At 39.0% G+C, this 17603-nt stretch overlaps 1 non-coding gene across 1 annotated transcript; it reads left to right on the top strand.

Moving 5' to 3' along the window:
• The first annotated feature begins 812 nt into the window (after nt 1–812).
• On the top strand, nt 813–956 carry LOC127197362 (small nucleolar RNA SNORA48). Its single transcript, XR_007831660.1, has one exon. It is a non-coding gene; the product is annotated as a small nucleolar RNA SNORA48 (small nucleolar RNA).
• Nucleotides 957–17603: the final 16647 nt, after the last annotated feature.

The raw sequence follows: 17603 nt of genomic DNA, 5'->3' as shown, positions 1-17603 counted from the left end.
TTGAGATCACTTGAGAAGCAACTGATAGAACTACCCTTGGACACCATGCAATAGCTAAGTAACCAAAACAGAAGAAAAACTATAAGTGGATCCATAGAAATTGACCCAGTAAGTGATCATTGTAGTGTTCCTAAAAGTGATAGAAATTTAACATAAAAAGCAATGTAATCCTCCTGAGATGGACTCAATTTTAATCAACTGACTAGAGAAGAAGGTTGATTTGTATGAGTGTTTTGTTCTGATTAGTATATAGAGTATGCACTCGTACCATCATCTTTCTGTATGAATGCAAAAGACATAAAGAACTGAAAGAAGTCACACAGTCTCAACAATGCCAGAAGTGTCCCCAAAGAAGAAGTACTAGTGATCAGCAGTGGTCGCATGTGCGCGCGCGCGCGCGCACACACACCCACACACACACACACACACACACACACACACACAAAGAGGAGGAGGAGAAGAAGAAGAAGAAGAAGAAGAAGAGCAAGAACAAGAAGAGCAAGAACAAGAACAAGAAGAAGAACAAGAACAAGAAGAAGAAGAACAAGAAGAAGAAGAAATTATTGCTGGCCACACTCAGCACAACATGGTTCCAAAACAATGGAAGCTGAATATCCCCAAAATGAAATGCTTGAACTTCTGACTATTACTCAGAGGTAAAGTTCTTGCCTAATAGTCATGAGGTCATAGATTCAATCCCCAGAGATGGGAGGATTTTTTTAGACATGCTTTAAACCTTATCTCTTTAGCTATAGAACTTAAATCAGTTGCTTCATTTAATTAAATTATTAATATATAAGAGACATATTGAAGCTCCCTGGCAGTGAGCAAAGAGACACCTTGTTGATTGTGGTGTTCTTGTATCAATCAGAGGTAGAGCAGATGGCAGTCCTTTGTTCATTCTAGCTGGATGCCTGCCTTGGTGGTCAAAGCTATCTTATGCCTAGGGCATATAAAAACCAAATCAAATCCAGGCAGCACACCTCAAGAGGAGGAAGAGACAGAGACCTGCAGATATCCACACCACCCTCAGACCTGCCCTCTGTCCTACATCACAGGAGAGCCATAGCTACTCTGCTTGCCAGAGGATGTCATCCAGAACCTGCCAGCTGAGTGGCCAGCCTGCAGCAGGAGCCACCACAATGCAGAAGTATGTAGTGGACAGATGGAAAAGGAAGAGAAAGAGAAGTGGAGCAGCTAGAGCATTATGAGCAGAGATAAAACTGGAGGGTGAAGAGGAGTAGCCTATTGTGAGTGACCAGCCCACCACCATGGAAAATGGTGAGATCCCGGCCTGAGCTGCCTCTGAGGGCCACCTCTGCTTCTATAACCATGAAGTGGCAAGGGGCAATGTTAGTGCCTCATACTACCACTTAGAAAACATGGGCACTTCCTGAATCAGGGAAGCCAGTCACAGGTGACCATGTGAATGTCCAGGGCCTGCACAGAACTGGACCTGCCCTCACTGACTTTGACATTCTGGAGAGCTGGCTCCCACCTCTCACCAGAGGCAGCACTGAAGAAAGCTGTTCTTGCACCTCACCTAGGCAACACAGTAATGCTGGCCCTAATCTAGGGGGCATGTGTGAGGTGAGCTATCCCCAAGAGCAAGGAAGAGTTGGCCCCACCACTTGTCTGCCTGCCATGAGGTGGTGTGGGTGCAGGGGTGATGCCCTCCCCTGATTGCCCCTCACCACCCTGTGCCACTCTGTAGAGCTGACTCTGGCATCATGAGAGTGGTGAGCTGTCCCTGTCCCTTGCTGGCTGCAGCACTTGGGAGAGTGGGCCCTTTACCTTGCCTGTGCAGCACAGTAGAGTTGGCCCTCATGGTGAAGGCACAGGGGAGCCATCCCTGAGGACGTGACCATGGGAGACCTGGCCTAGCCCCTTGCAAGTTGCAGGTAGTACCTGAGAGGGTGGGCCGTGTGCCTTGACTGGGCAGCACAATGGAGCTGGCTTTGGAGATGTGAGTGCAGGTGAGCCTGTCCCGAGGGCATGAGAGCAGGAAAGCTCACCCTGCTTCCAATGGTGGCATTGGGTAGCTTCACATTGACCAGCTTAACTACCCCCCCCAGGCCCAGATCCAGGGCTCTGGGTTACCCCTCCCCCCAAAAAAAATGCCTGAAATGGCCAGTCCTGCTGATCCAACGCTGTAGGATCTCCATGACACAGGGCAACAAGGTTGCAAAACCAAAGGGAGGTTATGAGGGGACAGGGAGCTAGGCAGGCCTGGAGTGCATGATATAAAACTCATAAAGGATCAATTAAAAACTGAGAGGGGGAAGGGGGAATGGAGGGAGGGAGGGAGGGAGAGAGAGAGAGAGAGAGAGAGAGAGAGAGAGAGAGAGAGAGAGAGAGAGAGAGAGAGAGAGAGAAGCATGTCAAACACAATGTTTCAGAACACATATAGAGCATTTTCTAAGAACTTATCCTAACATTTGGAATAACTGAAGCTTAAATAAGGGCCAGATGGTGAGTTTAAAAGATTCCATCATAAACAGGTTCATTGTCTTCAAATTAAGTCCAGCCCAGAGCATGCCATGTAAACAGATTCCAGTTGCCAATAATTTAACATCCCAATGCAAAGTAATTACCTGATAATCCAGAACCTGTGGCTTGAGAAAGTTTTTTTTAATCCTGACGCTAAGAAGGAAGATATAATAGCATTATGTCATAAGATGTAAGATGTTCACTTACGTCCAAAGTCAAGACCTCTATAATGCTTTTAATGTGTTCAACAGTGCTCTAAAAGTAAGTTTTGTAATGTATGTGTCTTTACTCTGAGATTTAACATTTTGAACTAGATATTCAGTAACTTTAATAAAATCCAAAATGTTAAATTGGGCACTGTGGCACACACGTATGATACTGGCAACTCTAAGAAGCAGGGGGAGGAGGGGGCAATGTTCAAGGTTATCCTCTGTTACACAGAAAGTTCAAGAACAGCCTGGGTTATATAAAATCCTGTCTCTTTTCTTTTTGGTTGGGAGCATCATCCTCTAATGATTGACCAATTTCTTCAGCCCTGTTAGGGTCCCAACCCCAAGAATAATTGGGAAATTCAGGAGGAAATAAAGACATGTCAAGGTGGAAGAGTAGGGAGGTAAGAGCAGGTGTGGAAGAAACAGGGAGTTGAACAGAATCAGAACACACTGAATGAAATTCTCAAAGAATTAATAGAAATACTTTGAAAGCTTTAAAGTTTGTTTTTATTATTGAAAATGTCACACGTGTACACAATAAAATACAATTATATCCAACTACCATTTTTTTTCTCCAATTAGCGGTATTTTCCCCAACATCTCCTCCTCCTAATTTCATCTCTTTTTTTTTTTTCCAATAGCCCCTTAAGTACAATGAGTCTGATTGCATAATGTCTCCAAAACCCCAGATCTATCTTTCTTGTTTTTCTGTCCTTTTGAGGCTACCATAGCTTACATGATTGGAACCACCTCTGAAGCATTTCAGCTTTTTTCTCCTGATTCTCGGAAGGAGAAGAAGAAATGAAGGACAAGAAATTTCCTCAACAGAGAATATAACCAGAATTTTGTAAACATCACTCCTATTAGCACTTTTATTTTTGTCTGAAAGATGGCTGTAATCTATACCTGGCTAGGAAGGCAACAAAGAGAATTAAGATGCGTAGCTCTGTACCCAGCTACAGCTGCGTACAGAGAGTGATGTTATTTCCAAAAATAAGACTAGGGGAGCGATAATTAGCAATCTCTGCCACAGAGGAATGCTGTTCAATGAACTTATGACAGAGTACTGGAGATTAAAACATGCTTAGACAGTGGGGTTGTTCTCAGTCATCACCCACATCCCATCCGCTGTTCCATAAGTTCCGGTTATTCCATCCCAGCTGAAGGAGTAAAGCAATAATAATCAACAACAACAAAAACAAAAACAACAACAACAAAAACAAACAAAAGAAACTTACAAAAAAAAATCCTGCTCCCTTGGATATTTTTAAGTAAACATTAGCTTTTAGTTTTAATTCACTTAACTTCTCAATAGGGAAAAAAAGTATTTAAAAGATGTCAATAAAACTGACAAAATAATACCCTTGAATCAACATTGCCCAATGATGGGTTGTTAGATCTCTTGGGGAAAAAGTTTAAAATAGTAATAAATTTTACAGTGCTTCAGAGACATGTTATAAGTGAAGCCTAAGACACAAAATGAGTGTTTACTTTTTTTTTTTCTTGTGCACAGGAATTTGATTGAATGTTACTAAACAACACTGATGGATTTCTTTTTAAAAGATGATTTGCTCTTCACCAACCCTACATCTGACAAAGGTCTAATATCCAAAATATATAAAGAACTCAAGAAATTAAACACCACCAAACCGAATAACCCAATTGAGAAATGGGGCTTGGAACTAAACAGAGAATTCTCAACAGAGGAGTATCAAATGGCTGAGAAACACTTAAAGAAATGCTCAACCTCCTTAGTCATCAGGGAAATGCAAATCAAAACAACTCTGAGATTCCATCTTACACCCATCAGAATGGCTAAGATCAAAAATTCAAGCGACACCACATGCTGGCGAGGATGTGGGGAGAGAGGAACACTCCTTCATTGCTGGTGGGAATGCAAACTAGTACAGCCACTTTGGAAATCTATCTGGTGCTATCTCAGAAAAATGGGAATAGGGCTTCCTCAAGACCCAGCTATTCCACTCCTTGGAATATACCCAGAAGATGCTCCAGCACACAACAAGAAAATTTGCTCAACCATGTTCATAGCAGCCTTATTCATAATAGCCAGAACATGGAAACAGCCTAAGTGTCCCTCAGTAGAAGAGTGGATAAAGAAACTGTGGTACATATACACTATGGAATACTACTCAGCTATTAAAAACAAGGAATTCCCGAAATTTGTGGATAAATGGATTGAGCTAGAAATGATCATAATGAGTGAGTTAACCCAGAAGCAGAAAGAATCAAATGGTATATACTCACTTATATCTGCATACTAGCCCAAGGGGCATGTCCCACGAAAGCCTTCACTTACCAGGAAACTGGGACAGAGGGGAAGGCATCCTATTGGGACTCTAAATGAGAGACGCATGGGAGAACAGCAAAATAAAAGGATCCAGAGGGTCCTAGAAATCTACAAGTAGAACAATATGATAGGCAGATTTGGGCCCAGGGGTCCCGCTCAAACTAAGGCACCAGCCAAGGACAATACAGGAGGTAAACTTTAAACCCCTTCCCAGATCTAGCCAATGGTCAGAATATTCTCCACAGTTGAGTGGAGAGTGTGATACGACTTTCTCACATACTCTGGTGCCTCACATTTGACCATGTCCCCTGGAGGGGGAGACCTGGTGGCACTCAGAGGAAGGACAGCAAGTAGCCAAGAAGAGACTTGATACCCTATGAGAATATATAGGGGGACGTAATCCCCCTCAGGAACAGTCATAGGGGAGGGGAATAATGGGAAAATGTGGGGGGGGGGGAGGAATGGGAGGATACAAGGGATGGGATAAACATTGAGATGTAACAAGAATAAATTAATAAAAAAAAAAAAAAAGATGATTTGCTTTTGAGCTTCAAAACAAATCATTTAGCCTGTCAGTGAGTGATATTACCTAATAAAGTTTACACCTTTACCTTCCCCTTTGTAAAATCATTTTCTTTTTTTAAAAAATTACATATATTTTAAATATTTAAACTTTCTTTTTTTAAACAGTGGAAATCAGTAAAACATTAATAAAATTTATATCAAAAATTGTTTTGAGTAACGTTACCTGAAAACCCTGAAATGTGCTTCCTAACTGTTAGAAATGGTCTCTCTGACATGCTTTTTGTTCAGATGACTTGGCAAAAGTGGGTGCATGGCAGCGGCAAGGAGGACTTGAGGTTAGTCTTTCATAAGGCTTAGAAGGAAAGGAAAGGTCCCAAGATCTCTCAGCACAATGGCATCCACTAATAATATTACTTTTTATAGTAATCCTTTCCATGTTTGTTTTTTGTTTTGTTGTTTTATTTTTATAGAAGGTGAGTTTATTGAACTGTGTGAAGATAACTTATTATTTTAATTTACTATAGTTTATTCAGATTACCTCCCAACTCCTATCCCCTTGCTTGTATCTTCCCATCCCCAGGCCCTCTCCCTTTTCTACACTATCCCCCTCCCTAGATCTCTGACAGAAGGAGACCTCCTCCCAAACCCCATGACCACAGCCTATCAGGTTGCATCCAGATAGCTTGCTTCCCTTCCTTCTGTGTGACTGCCAGGCCTCCCCACTAAGGGGCAGTGATCAAATTGGGGCACCAGAGTTTGTGTCAGAGGCAGTCCCCACTCCCACCACAACCATGGAGAATGAGCTAAACATTGGCTAGACCTGAGCAGGAGAACTAGGTTCATTTCATGTGTTGTTTTAGTTGGTGCAAGTTTGTGCAGGCCAACCTGGGTCAAGATCTAAGGCCATGATGGTCTCCTTGTGAGGCTCCTGAGCCCTCTGGGTCCTTCCATGCCCCAACGCTTCCATAACACTCTCAGCTATCAACCCAGAGTCCAGCAGCAAATCCCAACATCTGTCCTGATCTCCCACTGGGTGGACTCTCTCAGAGGTCATCTATATTGGGCTAATATCCACTTGTAAGTGAGTATATACCATGCGTGTCTTTTGAGTCTAGATTGCCTCACTCAGAATGATCTTTTCTAGTTCTGTCCATTTGCCTGCAGATTTCAAGATTTCCTTGAATACTGAATAGTGCTCCATCATGTAAATGTACCACAGTTTCTTTATCCATTCTTCGATTTAGGGACATCTAGGTTGTTTCCAGATTCTGCCTATTACAAATAAAGCTGCTATGAACATAGTTGAGCAAATGTCCTTATATGGTGGAGCATCTTTCGGGTGTATGCCCAGGAATGGTTTATCTGGGTATTGAGGTAGTACTATTCCCAATTTTCTGAGAAAGCACCAGATTGATTCCCAAAGTGGTTGTACAAGTTTGCACTCCCACCAGCAATGGAGGAGTGTTCCCCTTTCTTTACACCCTCACCAGCATGGGCTGTCACTAGAACTTTTGATCTTAGTCATTCTGGTAGGTGTAAGATAGAATCTCAGAGTAACTCTGATTTACATTTCCCTGAAAAGTACAGGCATGAGCATCTCTTTAGGTGTCTCTCGACCATCCGATGTTCCTTTGTTGAAGGTCTGGTACAATTCTGCACTGAAACCATCTGGCCATGAGCTGATTTTGTTGTTGCTATTCAGAGATTTTGATGACTTCTTCTATTTCCACAGGAGATGTAAGACTATTTAATTTGTTTATCTGATCCGCTCTGCACCCCATTTTTTAATTGGATAATTTGGTTTGGTGGTGTTTAATTTCTTGAGGTCTTTATATTTTTTAGATATTAGCCCTTTGTCGGATGGAGGGTTGGTGAAGATCTTTTCCCAGTCTGTGGGCTATTGCTCTGTTCTATTGACAGCATCCTTTGACTTAGAGAAGCTTTTCAGTTTTATAAGGTACCATTTATAAGTTGTTGATCTTAGAACCTGAGCTATTGTTCTGTTCAGGAAGTTGTCTCCTGTGCAATGGGTTTAGGGCTCTTCCCCAGTTTTTCTTCTAAGAGATTTAGAGTGTCTGGTTTTATGTTAAGGTCCTTAATCCACTTGGATTGTATTTTGTGCAAGGTGATAAATATGAATCTATTTGCATTTTTCTATATAGACATCCAGTTAGACCAGAACCATTTGTTGAAGATGCTGTCTTTTTTCCATTCTATGGATTTGATTTGTCAAAAATCAAATATCCATAGGTGTATGTGTTTTTTCCTGGGTCTTCTAATCTGTTCCATTGATCAACCAGTCTATTTCTATGTCAATGCCATGCTATTTTTATTACTGTTGCTCTGTAGGTCAGCTTGAGATCAAGAATGGAGATCTGTTGATATACAGGATTGTTTTAGCTTTTCTGGGTTTTTGCTTTTCCTCATCAGCTGATAATTGATCTTTTAATGTCTGTAAAGAACTGTGTAGGTAATTTGATAGGGATTGACTTGAATCCATAAATTGCTTTTGGTGAGATAGCCATTTTTACTATGTTGATCCTTCCAATCCATGAGCATGGGAAATCTTTCCATCTACTGCTACATTCTTCAATTTCTTTCTTCAGAAAACTTGAAGGATTTTTTCTTACAAGCCTTTCACTTGCTTAGTTAGAGTTAGACCAAGATACTTTATATTATTTGTGGCTATTGTGAAGGGAGTTGTTTCCCTAATTTCTTTCTCAGCCCATTTGTCATTTATGTACGGTAGGGTAACTGATTTTTTTTTAATTAATCTTGTATCTGGCCATTTTGCTGAAGATGTTTATCAGCTGTAGGGATACTCTGGTGGAATTTTTGGGTCACTTATTTACACTTTCATAGTGCAAATACTTTGACTTTCTCCATTTCAATGTGGACCTCCTTGATCTCCTTTTGTTGTTTTATTGCTCTAGCTAGAACTTCAAGTACTATATTCAAGAGATATAGAGTGGGCAGCCTTGTCTATTCCCTGATTTAAGTGGAATTTCTATGAGTTTCTCTCCATTTAAATTGAAGTTAGCTATAGGCTTGCTGTATATTGCCTTTATTATGTTTAAGTATGTGCCTTGTACCCTGATCTCTTCAAGATTTTAAACATAAATTGTTATATTTTGTCAAATGCCTCTTGGGCATCTAAGGAGATGATCATGTTTTTTTTTCTTTCACTTTGTTTATAGTATGGATTAAATTGATGGAATGCCATATACTATACCATCCCCACATGCCTGGGATGATCCCTACTTGGTCATGATGAATGATATCTTTGATGTGTTCTTGAGCTTGGTTTGTGAGTATTTTATTGAGTATTTTTGCATCAGAGTTCATAAAAGAAATTGGTGTGAAACTCTCTCTTTTTTGATCTTTTTGTGGTATAGGTATCAGTGTGACTATAGCCACATAGAATGAGTTTGGTAATGTTCTGTCCATTTCTATTTTGTGGAGTAGTTTGAAGACTATTGATATCAGTTCTTCTTTGAAGTTTTGGTAGAATTCTGCACTGAAACCATCTGGTCATGAGCTGTTTTTGTTGTTTCTATTTGGAGATTTTGATAACTTCTATTTCCACAGGAGACTATTTAATTTGTTTACCTGATCTTGATTCTATTTTAGTAAAAGGAATCTATCAAGAAAATTGTTCATTTCATTTAGATTTTCAAATTTTGTGGCTTATAGGCTTTTGAAATAAGACCTAGGGATTCTTTGCATTTCCTTGGTGTCTGTTTTTATGTCTCCCTTTTCATTTCTCATTTTGTTGATTTGAATAGTGTCACTCTCTGTCTTTTAGTTAGTTTGGCTAAGAGTTCGTCTATCTTGTTGAGTTTCTCAAAGTATTAGCTCTTGGTTTCATTCATTCTTTGAATTGTTCTCTTTATTTCTAATGTGTAGATTTCAGCCCTGAGTTTGATTATTTCCAGTATCTACTCCTCTTGGGAGTGTCTGCTTCTTTTTTCTTAGAGTTTCCCATTTTGTGCCATTGAGTTGTTTGTATGAGCTATTTCCAATCTCTTTTTGACGGCACTTAGTGCTGTGAACTTTCCTCCTAGCACTGCTTTCATTGTTCTCCCATGAATTTGGCTATGTTGTACCTTAATTTTAATTAATTTTTGGGAAGTCCCTAATTTCTCTCTTTATTTCTTCTCTGACCCAGTTATCATTGAGTAGAGTGTTTTCCAAGTATGTAGGCTTTTTGTTATCGCTGTTGTTGTTGTTGAGGTTCAGCTTTAGTCAATGTTTGTCTGATATAATACCAAGGTATTGTTTCAATCTTCTCATATCTATAGAGGCTTGCATTGTGACCTACAATGTGGTCAGTTTTGGAGAAGAGTCCATGATTGCTGAGAAGAAGATATAATCTTTTGTGTTTGGATGAAAAGTTCTGTAGATATCTATTTGATTCATTACATCTGTTAGTGTCATCATTTCTTGGTTTAACTTCTATGTCATTGACTTATCCTTTGGTAAGATGGGGTGTTGAGGTGTCCCACTGTTATTGTGTGGATCAATATGTGTTATAAGCTTTACTAACATTTCTTTTAAAAATGTTAGTGCCCTTGTATTGGGGGCATAGATGTTCACAATTGCAAGGTCGGCAGGTGGTGGTGACACATGCCTTTAATCCCAGCACTTGGGACGCAGAGGCAGGAGGATCACTGAGAATTCAAGGCCAGCCTGGTCTACAAAGAGAGTCCAGGATAGTCAAGGCTCCACAAAGAAACTCTGTCTCAAAAAAAAAACCAGAATTATGATGTCAGCTTAATTGAGTTTTCTTTTGATGAATATGAAGTGTCCTTTCTCATCTATTTTGATTAATTTTGGTTGAAAGTAAATTTTATTAGATTTCAGAGTGGCTACCCCAGCTTGCCTCTTGTGTCCATTTGCTTGGAAGAACTTCTTCCAGCCCTTTACTCTCAGGAAATGTCTATCTTTGTGGCTGAGGTGTGTTTCTTTTAAGCAGCAGACTACTGGGTCCTGTTTATGCATCCATTCTATTAGTCTGTGTGTCTTTATTGGAGAATTAAGACCATTGATGTTGAGAGAGATTTATGACCAGTGACTGTTAGGTCCTTTTATTTTGATGTTGGTTGTAGTAGTCTGTTTGTGTGCTTGTCTAATTTTTGTTTTTCTAAAGTGAAGTTATCTCTTTCCTCTATTTTCCTGGGTGTAGTTAGCATCTTTGGGTTGAAGTTTTCCTTCTAGTACTTTCTGTAGGGTTGGATTTGTGGATAGGTACTGTTTAAGTTTGTTTTTGTCATGGAATATCTTGTTTTCTCCATATATGGTTATTAAAGTTTTGCTGGGTATAGTAGTCTGGACTGGCATCTGTGGTTTCTTGGGGTTTGCAACACATCTGAACAGACCCTTCTTTCTTTTATGGTCTCTGCAGAATAGTTGAGTGTGATTCTGATATCTTTGCCACTGTATGTTACTTGGCCTTTTTCTTTGCTGCTTTTAATATTTTTTTCTTGATTATGTACATTTAGTGTTTTGGTTATTATGTGGCAGGAGGATTTTCTTTTCTGCTCCACTCTATTTGTTGTTCTGTAAGCCTCTTGTATGTTTATAGGCATCTCTTTCTTTAAGTTGGGGAAATTTTCTTCTATGATTTTGTTGAAAATATTTTCTGTGCCTATTATCCTTAGGTTTCATCTTTTCATGGTGTCCTTGATTTCTTGGATACTTTGGGTCAGGAATTTTTAGAAATAGCATTTTCCTTAATGGTTGGGTCAAATTCTTCCATTGTATTGTCTACACCTGAGATTCTTTCGTCCATCTCTTGTATTCTAGTGGTGATACTTACCTCTGCTGTTCCTGTTTTCTTCTCTAAGTTCTCTCTTTCCAGGCTTTCCTCAATTTGTGTTCCATTTTTATCTTCAGATCTCCAACTGTTTTACTGATTTCCTTCACGTGATTGTTCACATTCTCCTGAAAATTTTCCAGTGATTTCTTCATTTCCCTTCTACAGGCCTCTTTCATGGCATCTCTAATGATCTCAATTTATTTGGATGAACCTTCTTATATTTCTTTATGGGTTTTATTCATTTCCTACATTATCATCTTCATAAGGAAAGATCTGAGGTCATTTTTTGTGTGTGTTTAATTTGTGTTAAGAGCTTCCAGCACCGATTGCTTTGGGATAATTGGGTTCAGGATATGCCATATTATTTTGGCTTTTGTTGTTTGTGCTTTCACATTGGCCTTTAGTCATCTTGCTGTCTCTGACATTGGGTCGCAGTTTCTGGTATCCTTCACTGGCCATTGAGAGCAGCTCATAGGTGAATGGCCATAAGTAGAGGCCCCTCACCTGTAGGGGTCAGGGAACTCTTCAGGTAAATCAGGCAGGTGACCTGAGATCAGACCTGAAAATTTTTTCTGCACCAGCTGGGTGACCTGAGGTCATATCAACTTGTGTTCCATACTGTGGTGTCTCTGCTCAGTCAGGAGATTGAGACCTGAGTGTTTTATAGCCCACACTTCCTCCTGAGACACAGAGTACAGGTGCTGCATGCCCAGCCAGGCATGTGGCTAGAACTTAAGAGTCTGAGCCTGCCTGTGTAGACCCTGGAACTTTCTGTGGATTGGCTGGGTGACCTAATGTCATATCTACCTGTGTTCCAAACTGTGGAGACTCCTCTACACTAGAATACTAGACACTGGTGTTTTGTAGCCCACAGCTCCACCTGAGACATAGAATGCAGGTGCTGTATGCCCTGCTAGGTATGTGGTTAGACCTTGGAGCCAAAGGCTGTGATTGCATAGACCATGGAACTTTCAGTGGATTGGCCAGGTGACCTGAGATCAAATTCAATTTGTTTTCAGACCACGAGGTGTCCTTTGTGCTACAAAATCCAAACACTGGTAATTTGCAGTCTCCATTTCATTCTGATATATGGAGCTAAACTTTTGAGATGTGCACCAGCCTACAGGGACCCAGAGACTTTTCTCTGGATTAGCCAGGAGGCCTGAGGCCAGACCCACCAATGCCCCACACAGTGTGGACCTCTATCACCTGGGAATCACCAGCACTGGTGTTTTGTAGTTCTCAGTTTGGTCCTTAGGTCACTCTGTAGTCACTGATGTGATGCTAATCAGATATGGTGTGTGTTTGGTGCTGCCATCTTAGATCCTCTATAGCCATCCCTTTCAAGAGGTTAAAAATTTCACCCGGTGGCTAAAAACAGTTGAAAAATTAAAACTGATTGTTTCAAAATAATAATAAATCTTAGTATATAAATTTCTATGCAGTATTAAGTTTTAAGTGTCTATTGCAAGCCAACATGTTAACCAATAGTATCTGAAAAACAAATGTGTACACTTTACTATCTGTTAAATATACTTTAAATAATATGTTAAACATACCATATCAAAAGTTAACTCAATTCTAATCTCTCGGGTCATCAACTATAACCAGGCAGCTTGAGAAATCAATTTTGAGTGCAAATATTTTCTCTCTATCTCACTCTTGTCAGCATCTATAAAGTTACCATGAAAATGAAGGGCTGACCTCCCACCTGACATCTCTCCCTATCTTTTATTAGTTTCCATGTCTTTTTTTCCTCTAATCCACATGTCCCACTCACATCCACATTTCCAACATATAGATAATTTCTAATCCATTTAAGAAATACATTAAAAAAGAGCGTGTGAAATTCTAAGATAATTTCCTGTTATCTACGATCCATTCTGTACCTTAGTTTTAAAAATAAAATCATTTTCTGGCATATGTTGCATGGTACCATGGGAAAATCCTGGTGGACAGAATGATTTGATGATCTGATATTTTTTTTAAAACTGGATGTATTTTGCAGGGAAGAGAGCAGACAGAAAGACAGAAAAAGAAAAAAATTACCTGTGTGACTCCATAGACTCTATGGCATAGAAGAACTGGTTAAAAATTTGACAGCAATTTTCAGAAGCCAAACAAATGACAAGAAGTAGACTCCAGGGAATATGGCAAAATATAGATACTGATGCAGGAACTTGACAAGGGGATAGCCACAAGTCCCTGGAGGCTTATCTTCATGTTGACCACAGGCTGTATGACTGCATGACAAAGACAAAATAGATGCTTCAGCATATTGCAAGTTGAAACAGACTCCCACGAAACACAAAATCCCTGGAAGTTGACGCTCCAGTTAGAGAAAGAACTAGGAGTTTTAAATGATGTCATAATATACAAGGATGAAATAATGAAAACTGACTAATTTTTGTTGTCATAACTGTAAAATGAGATGTGGAAGCCTGATCTGGATGGGTCATATCATACTCCTTCCCTACAGGATATCCCCACAGGCTTTAGCCAGTACTTTGAGATGGGCTATGCTCTGGAAGAAAGACATTACATAAATCTCCAGAGGCACATGTACTCACAATCAGAAAGCAGATGGAAATCAGCCTAGGTATAATAAATCAAATTAGGTATAAAATTCAGTTAAAACTAGCAAACGCAATGCCAGACCACAGACTGGAGGTGGTCGAATAATGATATGCACAATTGAAATAAATGTGTTTATTATACTTAAAGACAAAACACAGACACTGATCATATAACTACAAACTATTTAGATGTTTTAAAACCTCTAGAAATCAATAGTTTAAAAGTCTACTCAAGTTGGGTGGTGGTGGTGCCAGTCTGGTCTACAAATTGAGTCCAGGATAGCCAAGGCTACACACAGAAACCATGTCTTGAAAACAAAAAACAAAAAGCTTACTCAAATTTTTGTAGATATTGTTTATTTTGCTTTAGTAGACAGGGTTGAACAAATATTCCTTCCAAAGGAAAGAGAAGAATGATGAAAAATGAGAAAAAAAAGCCTGAATGCCTATGGAATATAAAAAAAAGATGCTGAATTTCCTTGGGATTAAGGATAATAAAAGTAAAATTAGAATATGACAGAACTGCACATCTGAGTTAGTTGTGATAGCTACTGTTCACCATCTCCCTTCATGGAGTATAAATTTCATGAGTGTCTTAATTTGTTTCAAATAGACACTAAAATAAAGATAGGAGTGCAAGCCGTCCTTTTGAAAGGTAAAACTCAAGAGTCTTGCTGAGCATTATTCAAATAAAAAAAGAATATTGAAGTCCATCTCACTGGAAATCTTACAGATATTGTGTCACATCTACCCCAGAATCATCTCTTACCTCACTTGTTGACAGTCATTTCTGGGACATTAATGTTTGTTTGCCTGAAGTGGCCATGTAGCTAAGCTTCCATCAGGGGCTAGAGGACATCTTTGGTCAGAGACATGATATATATTCTGGATATATGCAAAATTGTCTACTAGAGACTTTATAAAGAGAAAAGACAGTATAGGAAGCAACCACTCACTAGTGTGTTTACATTGTGTATTTAGTCTCATTGGAATGTGCTAGAGTGCTAGAAAAGACCCTAGCACACCGTATGCATACAAAAACAAACTGTGTCAAACACTTAGAATGAGTTAAAGATCAAAGGTCTGGGTGTGTAGAGCAGTGGTGAGAGCTCACTTAGTACACAGTAGGGTCTGGTTTTAACCTCTAACATGATGAAGAAGAAAGAGGAGGCAGAAGAAGACCATCACAAAGAAATTATAAAACATCTGTAACTAAAACAACTACTCTGAGAAATTTGGCATATGATAACTTTGCAGCTATACCCATAATGGTACTGTGACCTAAGTTACATCAGAAATGCTTATGTTACTTAATAGTAAAGGCTGGAAACTGATTGTCTAAGCATTCAATTTAAGACCCTTAGACAGAAAGGCAATATAAAGAAAATCAAAAGACAAGAATAAGAACAGTAAGAATATATATTTTCAGAAGAAAAGATCTTGTTATGTGGCCCATGTTGGCCTTTAACTTGTAATCCTCCTGCCTCTCCCTAATAATCACTGTAATTATGGGTGTGTACATCACATCTGACAAGAAGAAAAATTAGTCTATTATAAAAGTATCATGGAAAAAGCTAATTTTAAAGTTAGATTTGTGTAAGTATAGTAAATTGAAAGCCATCTTTGCAAAAAGATAGAGAAGGGAAACAAGAAAAAATCTGATGAAAATAAAACCCTAGTTGCAGTTACAATAGAGAAGAAAAAATGAAGAATACATCAGCGGCATCACATAATGGCCTGAAAATCCCCTTTATAAAATGAAACAAGTAATAAATAGAATTGTTATTTGGAGAAAACACCACACTTAAATTACTTGACCAAAGAGTTGCTGTCAAATAGTCAAAGGAAAAAAACCATTCGAGTTTTGTACAAACTTTTTCAAAGATTACAAAGGCTGGGGATAGGATGTAAAAAGAGCATGTCTTTCACTACTTCCAAAATGATGCTCTGTATTTTACAACCATATGAATTATGCACACAAACAAACATCATCCATAACACAGGATTGGTGGAGGTGATCAGGACCAGACTGGAAACTGCAGAAACAAATAGCATTTCAAATGGAAAAAATAAAATTGAACTAGGAGAAAAAAAAGAAAACTTGAAAATACATCAGAATTTTGTTTTATGAAGTCCAAAGGAGGAAGAGCATTTTAATAAGACAGGCATAAGTAAATAAATAAATAAACAGACAAACAAATATTGGTTGAAAATCTCAACTACTTCAGAAATAGGAATTAGCAGAAGTCCTTTGTGATGTGTATAATCCACTAAAGAGCTAAAAAAGGAAACCTACAAATATTTTAAAGAAACATCTACTGGAAAAAAAAATAAGCAGAAAGCAGCAGAAATTTCACAAAAGCAGAAACCCAAGGAGCCAATATGCAAAGGTACTCAATGCTTATTCATCAAAGAGCATTAATCAAACAGTGAAACCATTCTCTTTCAAGCCTACCAACCTGACAAAAGCTAAATAAACCAAAAGCTTAAAGTAATGGCACTAAGGGCATTGCAGCACTCTGCTGGGGAAAGCATGAGGTGATAAAGCTATTTTCCAAAACAATTTGGAACCATCTAGCAAATTAGAAAGCCACCATAGCTAAAGATCCACCAATTTTCACTTAAAAGATTACGCTGAGGAAGCTGTTTGTCTATTTACTGGGAAATGCAATGTTTTTAATTGTGCTGTTTTTAATAAGAAAGACAAAACACCTAGAAGCAATTCCAAAGGAGAAATTTGCTTCTGGAGAGTTTGGTATTTTTTGGTTTGTTCTTTGATTAAATGATCTTAAGCTATTGCAAATGAGATTATTTTCTTTCTCAGTATGGTTGTTATTGGTATATAGAAAAAAGTCAGATATAAGTGAGTATATACCATTTGATTCTTTCTGCATACTAGCCCAAGGGGCATGTCCCACGAAAGCCTTCACTTACCAGGAAACTGGGACAGAGGGGAAGGCATCCTATTGGGACTCTAAATGAGAGACGCATGGGAGAACAGCAAAATAAAAGGATCCAGAGGGTCCTAGAAATCTACAAGTAGAACAATATGATAGGCAGATTTGGGCCCAGGGGTCCCGCTCAAACTAAGGCACCAGCCAAGGACAATACAGGAGGTAAACTTTAAACCCCTTCCCAGATCTAGCCAATGGTCAGAATATTCTCCACAGTTGAGTGGAGAGTGTGATACGACTTTCTCACGTACTCTGGTGCCTCACATTTGACCATGTCCCCTGGAGGGGGAGACCTGGTGGCACTCAGAGAAAAGACAGCAAGTAGCCAAGAAGAGACTTGATACCCTATGAGAATATATAGGGGGACGTAATCCCCCTCAGGAACAGTCATAGGGGAGGGGAATAATGGGAAAATGGGGGGGGGGAGGAATGGGAGGATACAAGGGATGGGATAAACATTGAGATGTAACAAGAATAAATTAATAAAAATAAATAAATAAATAAATAAAAAGAAAAGAAAAAAGTCAGAAGATCAGTTGGCTCAGTGAATAAAACCCCTGAACCCATTGCAGAAGAAGAGAACTGACTTGCAAAAATTGTCCTCTGTCCTCCTCCATATGTGCCTAAACACACATAGAATTGTAATAACAATATTAATATTAATAAAATAAAAATCTTATAAAATACTAGGTTTGTTTTTATAGCTTGCTACTTTGTTGA

Source organism: Acomys russatus, chromosome 1 (assembly GCF_903995435.1).
Source record: "Acomys russatus chromosome 1, mAcoRus1.1, whole genome shotgun sequence".
Classification (NCBI taxonomy): domain Eukaryota; kingdom Metazoa; phylum Chordata; class Mammalia; order Rodentia; family Muridae; genus Acomys; species Acomys russatus.
This window is presented reverse-complemented; position numbering and strand designations above follow the sequence as displayed.